This window comes from Cebus imitator, unplaced genomic scaffold, assembly GCF_001604975.1.
Source record: "Cebus imitator isolate Cc_AM_T3 unplaced genomic scaffold, Cebus_imitator-1.0 Scaffold386, whole genome shotgun sequence".
NCBI classification, from domain to species: Eukaryota; Metazoa; Chordata; class Mammalia; order Primates; family Cebidae; genus Cebus; species Cebus imitator.
The window spans coordinates 1174982-1182203 of NW_016107701.1; the positions used below are offsets into that span (position 1 = coordinate 1174982).

General features: G+C 40.6%; 1 protein-coding gene across 5 annotated transcripts in view; it reads left to right on the forward strand.

Annotated features, from left to right (window-relative positions):
• The window catches only part of ZNF609 (zinc finger protein 609), a 237994-nt gene that overhangs the window by 20820 nt on the left and 209952 nt on the right, over nucleotides 1-7222 (forward strand). The window lies entirely within an intron of this gene.

A 7222-nucleotide genomic window follows, 5' to 3' on the forward strand; every position in this document is an offset into this window, starting at 1 on the left:
AAAAAAAAAAGTGTTACCAATAATTTAATTCTCATCTCATATGCTTGATGGAAGGAGGCTAAGTATTGAGGTGTAGTGCTACTGGGCTTTATGGGAATGATAGGAATTATCATTCATAGAAATGATAGAAGCAGCAAGTGATTATATTTATTATAAGGAATAACAAAAATGTTAATTTTTTTCCTGTAACAAGGGAAGTAGCATGGAACCTTGAAAGGTTTAAATTCTTGCTTAAATAAAAATGTCAGCCTTAATCAGAATAATGTGACTGAACTTGAAATGATAAAGGAATTGGAAAAGCTGCAAAATTAGGTGAGATAGTATACAAGGTTTATTTTTACATAGGTTGGTTAAATGCTTCATTGATAACAAATGCAGTTTTGACTAAGATAAGCTACTCCCCACAATTGGCAGTTTTAGAACTTATAAAGCAGAGAAACAACCTGAATTTTACCTGGAGGAACAAATGAGAATTGCTTCAGGTTTCTGTAGATCAGGCATTATTTCCTAATGATATTACCATGATTAAGTTTAGCTTTCTTCAAAAAGGATAACAAAATCTATCATATGAGGATTCAATTTTAGGAAATTGAGCTGTGATATGTAAAAGGGTGAGTGGAAAGAGATTTTTAAAAGAAACCTACTGGAAAGTTTTAAAGTCTTAAAAATCATATTTGAAGTACACGTTAAAAGAGTGCAAGAGATCAAAAGACCGTACAAAACAGATGGTTATTTGCCTGGGCCTAGAGGCTGTGAAGAGAAGAAAGACATCTTTCTCAGAAGAAGATATCTTGGCTGGGCGTGGTGGCTCACGCTTATAATCCCAGCATTTTGGGAGGCCAAGGCAGGTGGATTATGAGGTCAAGAGATCAAGACCAAGATGGCCAGCATGGTGAAACCCTGTTGCTACTAAAAATACAAAAATTAGCCGGGCATGGTGGCAGGTGCTTGTAAGTCCCAGCTACTTGGCAGGCTGAGACAGGAGAATCGCTGAACCCGGAAGTCGGAGGTTGCAGTGAGCCGAGATCGTGCCATTACTCTCCAGCCTGGGCAGCAGAGTGGGACTCTGTCTCAAAAAAAAAGAAGGTATCTCTACAATATTAGAAATATTTTCAGTCCAGGCCAGAGAAGCCCACAGAGTGATTAGGAGCAACCTAGAAATTAGGAATAAAAGATGAATTCAGTAAGCCGCTGTGCCCAAGTGATGCTAAGAGATTTTATTTGTATGTTTTTTTTGTTTTGTTTTTTTGTTTTCATTTGAGACAGAGTCTTGCTCTGTTGCCCCAGCTGGAATGCAGTGGTGTGATCTCAGCTCAATGCAGCTTCTACCTCCCAGGTTTAAACGATTCTTCTGCCTTAGCCTCTTAAGTAGCTGGGATTACAGGCAAATGCCACCATGCCTGGCTAATGTTTGCATTTTTAGTAGAGACAGGGTTTCACCATGTTGGTCAGGCTGGTCTCGAACTCCTCATGATCCGCCCTCCTTGACCTCTTAAAGTACTGGGATTACAGGCATGAGCCACTGCACCTGGCTTTGTTTTTAAAAAAGGTATGTTATAATGAAAAGGGCAGCTAGAGAATTGGTAAGACTACTTGATCATGGTGTGAAAGATCCATTTAAGGATGAAAACACTAGAGAATTTCCACTGTTTCTTTCCAACCAGATTATAGTTTCTAGTACAAATGATGATAGATGCTCAACCTTTTTTTTTTTTGAGATGGAGTCTCACTCTGTCGCAAGGGTGGAGTGCAGTGGTGTGCTTTTGGCTCACCGAAACCTCTGCCTTCTGGGTTCAAGTGATTCTCCTGTCTCAGCCTCCTGAGTAGCTGAGATTACAGGCATGTGCCACCATGCCTAGCTAATTTTTCTATTTTTAGTAGAGACAGCATTTACCATGTTGGCCAGGATGGTCTCGATCTCTTGACCTTGTGATCTGCCTGCCTCTGCCTCCCAAAGTGCTGGTATTACAGGCGTGAGCCACTGCACCTGACTGATGCTTAACTTTTTAAAAAAGTTTTTCTGATTAGAACATGAATAAATCCTTTAGAAAGTACAGAAAAGTATATAGAAGTCCCAGGAATTATCCCAGAAATGTTAAACGTTTCTTTAATATTTCCTACACATTTTTTTTCCAGCTGCCTAGGCTTTTCTTGATTAAATTAATCAACTTGATGAGCTCAGATTTATCTACCCAAGAATTTAGGAAGAATTCAGAGATAAGCTGTGGAATGCTTAGTGAAAGTATATCACCTTAAGTTTTAAGTGACATGGTCACTATTTAATGAACTGGGGTAGATTTCAGATGTGGTTCTGTCCATAAGAAGGGTTTAGACTGGGCACGGTGGCTCAAGCCTGTAATCCCAGCACTGTGGGAGGCCGAGGCGGGTGGATCACGAGGTCAAGAGATCGAGACCACCCTGGTCAACATGGTGAAACCCCGTCTCTACTAAAAATACAAAAAATTAGCTGGGCATGGTGGCACATGCCTGTAATCCCAGCGACTCAGGAGGCTGGGGCAGGAGAATTGCCTGAACCCGGGAGGTGGAGGTTGTGGTGAGCCGAGATCGCGCCATTGCACTCCAGCCTGGGTAACAAGAGCGAAACTCCGTCTCAAAAAAAAAAAAAAAAAAAAAAAGGGTTCAGAGTGAAGGGACTAAAATCTATACCATATTAAAAAGTTGGTAAATGTGGATTAAAGATTGAGATGACTTGATGCCATGCATTTTTATTGGCATCAAGGCAGTGGGTTAGTTTACGTAAGAAAAAGTCACATATGACAAATCATTAATACTTTTATGTGAACACAGTTGTTACCAGTGAACATTGTTTAGTTTGAAAAGACTTTCGGTAAGTCAAGCCAAAAACTGTTTGAAAACTTTAGTCATGGAGTGGCGGAAAATTGTTTTGTTGTGAATTAGCAACCTGATTTTCTGACAGTAAATACTTGCATAGGTCTCCAGTCCCTTTTCTTCATTTCTTTCTTCTTTTGTGATGGAGTCTCGCTCTGTCGCCCAGGCAGGTGTGCCCAATCTTGGATCAGGGCAGCCACCGCCTCCTGGGTTCAAGCGATTCTTCTGCCTCAGCCTCCCAAGTAGCTGGGACTACAGGTGCGTGCCACCATGCCTGGCTAATTTTTGTATTTTTAGTAGAGACGGGGGTTTACCGTGTTAGCTAGGATGGTCTTGATCTCCTGACCTCATGATCTGCCCGCCTTGGCCTCCCAAAGTGCTGGGACTACAGGCATGAACCACTGCACCCAGCTCCCTTTTCTTCAGTTCTGAAACCTCCAAAAGCTCTGAAAACTGAAAGCTTTTTGGGAAGATATGCACAAATCTGACTTCGACTAATAAGAGGCTATTTATAGTCTTTTGCTTACAGTAAATATTCATATTGCTGGATGAGTATTAACGTGTTTGATTACAGGGTGCTGTTTCAGCTTTGTTTTTTTTTTTTTTTTGAGACTAGTTCTTATTCTTTTTGTTAAATTAAATGTTAACATCTTGCCCAGGCTGAAATGCAGTGACACAATCATGGCTCACTGCTGCATTGACCTCCTGGATTCCAGTCATCATCCCATCTCAGCCTTCTGAGTAGCTGGGACCATAGATGCATACCACTATGTCTGGCTACATTTCTTATTTTAGTAGAGATAAGGTCTTGCTGTGTTGCCCAGGCTGGTCTCAAACTCCTGAGCTCAAAAGATTCTCCCACCTTGGCCTCCCAAAGTGCTGAGATTATAGGTGTGAGCCACCATGTCCAGCACTATTTCAGTATCTACTGATAGCATTACGCTATACTTATAAGGTGCATTAATTATCTGAGCTGGCCTGGAACTCCTGGGCTCAAAAATGATCCTCTTGCCTCAGCCTCCAGAATAGCTAGGACTATAAGCATACATCATCACACCTGGCTATTTCAGCTTCTTACAGATGAAATAACTGAGGCTCGAATAGGTGTAATGACTTCCCAAAGTTGTTACACATCTAGGGAGAGTAAATAGTATAATTGAGTTTTCCTGCCTGTTTACTTAGTTTTGTGGTTTTTTTCTCCATTGCACTGTGCTGCTTCCTCATTAATATATTAAGTTTGATTAGAGGGTGCTGTTTCAGTTTCTTCTCTTTTTTGTCCTTGTGACATTGCCTTCAAAGACCATCTTGATGATAAGTTCTATGTGGAAGAGTTTAAGTAGTGACATTCATCTTATTTGACATTTTATTTATTTTTTATTTTTTATTATTTTTATTTATTTATTTTTTTTGAGACGGAGTTTCGCTCTTGTTACCCAGGCTGGAGTGTAATGGCGCGATCTCGGCTCACCGCAACCTCCGCCTCCTGGGTTCAGGCAATTCTCCTGCCTCAGCCTCCTGAGTAGCTGGGATTACAGGCACACGCCACCATGCCCAGCTAATTTTTTGTATTTTTAGTAGAGACAGGGTTTCACCATGGATGGTCTCGATCTCCCGACCTCGTGATCCACCCGCCTCGGCCTCCCAAAGTGCTGGGATTACAGGCTTGAGCCACCGCGCCCGGCATTTGACATTTTAATACATGTTTCACATAAGTGAAATATTCAGATTTTCCTGTGGCATTAAACTCTTCCAGGTAGTTAGGTCCCCAGATTGTTGAGATTGTGCTTCAGGAATATCTTGACTGAGATGAAAAGTAAATGAGCTTCAGTGCGAATAAAAATTGCACTTAAAATGAGGGAGAGCTGGGTGCAGTGGCTGGCTCATGCCTGTAATCCCAGCACTTTGGGAGGCCGAGGTGGGTGGATTACTAGGTCAGGAGTTCCAGACCAGCCTGGCCAATGTGTTGAAATCCCATCTCTGCTAAAAATACAAAAATTAGCTGTGCATAGTGGCAGGTGTCTGTAATCCCAGCTATTCGGGAGGCTGAGGCAGGAGAATTGTTTGAACAAGGGAGGCGGAGGTTGCAGTGAGCCGAGTTAGTGCCACTGCACTCCATCCACCCTGGGTTGTTGACAAAGTAAGACTCCATCTCAAAAAAAAAATTAATCTTTCCAAGTAATAGATAAATTACTTTTGTTTTCCTATGAACTTTGTATTAAAGATCAAATAGTATGACATCTTTTTTTTTGAGACGATCTCACTCTGTCACCCAGGCCAGAGTTCAGTGGCGTGATCTTGGCTCAGTGCAGCCTCTACCTCCAGGTTCAAGAGATTCTCATGCTTCAGCCTCCTGAGTAGCTGGGACGATAGGCATGTGCCACCATGAGCCGCTAATTTTTTATATTTTTAGTAGAGGCAGGTTCTGCCGTTGGCCAAGCTGGTCTCGATCTCCTGACCTCAAGTAGTCTATTCCCTTGACCTCCCAAAGTGCTGGGATTACAGGTGTGAGTCACCGTGCCTGGGCTTTACTCCCATTTATCTAAATAATCATGTGTTCTCTTACTGCCCTTCTCTTCCTATGAAATCATCCCAGTATCATTATGTCACAATTTTTGGTTAGGTCAGTATTCATTATTTATTTTGCTGAGTAAATAATGTTTATTATTGAGCCATTTGATATACTATTATATTTTTGGTGCAATTTATTTCCCTCAGGATTTAATATCATTACTTCATTTTTTTGTTTGTTTGTTATATCCCTATTTCTGATTATTTTTTTCAGACTCTCCAACAGATCTATAAATCTCATAGTATAGTCAAATATCAGGTAATCTGTAAGTTAGTTTCTTATTGTCTCCCTCAATCCCTCCTTTCCTGTTATCTCTCTAAATAGCCTTACCTGTGAAGATTAATGGTATGATTCCTTTTACATCTAGTGCTACTTTAGGACCAGGACTATGTTAATAGTAAGGCAGTTCTCTTGTTCATAGGTATTTATTCTTTTACTTTTTTAAAAAGTATAGTTTGTATGTAGTAAAGTGCAATAAGTACATGAATCTTATAAATAACTCAATTTTTCCATATGTGTACAGCCATATAACCACTATCCAGTTCAAGATACAGAACATTTCCAGCACTCTGCAAGATTCTCTGATGTTTCTTCCTAGTTGGTATCCCTTTCCCCAGGCATGACCACTTTTCATGACTACTTTTGTCACCTTTGATTCATAGGTGTTTAAAGTGTGACACATGGATGGTTTCAGTCTGACAGAACTTTTACATGTATTATACATTTAAATATATATCTAGGGGCTCTCAGGAGTTTGTGGACTCGTTCTTTTTTGGAAGTGACTATGCATGAAAGGGACTGCTGAAAGGCTAAGATAATACTAAAAAATGGTTAGGCATTTTAAGAAATGAAAGCTACTTTGTTTTCGAAACTTTCCCTTAGACTCTTAATGAATCTACATTCTTTATCCTGGAGAAAGAAGTCCATACTCTGATCTAGTAGATTTGAAGGCTGACTGCTAATTGAGAGAGTTTGTAACTAGTGACAAATCAAGGTGAAGTAAGAATGGAGAGGAGAAATGCCCGCTGGGCATTGATGTATCTCTGCTCCTTGAGGAAAACAGTATTAGTTCATTCACTCATTTGTTGACCCAAATATTTAATGAAGATGGACTGTAAACTAAACACTGGCTCTTCAATGGCGAGCAAAAGAGAGACATTCTCTGCCCTCATGGTGTTTGTGGTAAAGGAAACAAATGTGACAGATTTGAAGCAAAGTGGTGGCAGTGTGACCATACTACAAGGCTGGAGAGGTAGTGTTAGATATCTAAGGATATTTATGTGGATTCCACTCTTTTTTATGGCTACTCTAGCATTATTGATATCATCTTTTGATAAGTTTTCTTTGTCCCCTCAGATTTACTCTAGTGCTTTTTGTAGAATAGATTTGGGAAGGGAGATAAGGTCTAAAATATAAAAAATGAAGGCAATTCCTTGTATGTTCAGAAAAATGCTAAGTGTTCCTTTCCCTGAAACTATGAATTTGACCATGTTTAGAGATGAGGAACCAGGCATGATGTAATCTCAACACTTTGGGAGGCCAAGGTGAGAGGATCTGTTGAACCCAGGAGTTTGAGACCACTCTGAGAAACAAACCTTGAACCCAGGAGTTCGAGACTGCAGTGAGCTTGTGGTTGTTTACACCACTGTATTCCAGCCTAGGCGGCAGAGTGAGACCCTGTTTCAGATAAAAAAAAGAGGAAAATTTTTTTTTTTTTTTTTTTTTGAGACCGAGTTTCACTCATGTTACCCAGGCTGGAGTGCAATGGCGTCATCTCGGCTCACCGCAACCTCCGCCTCCTGG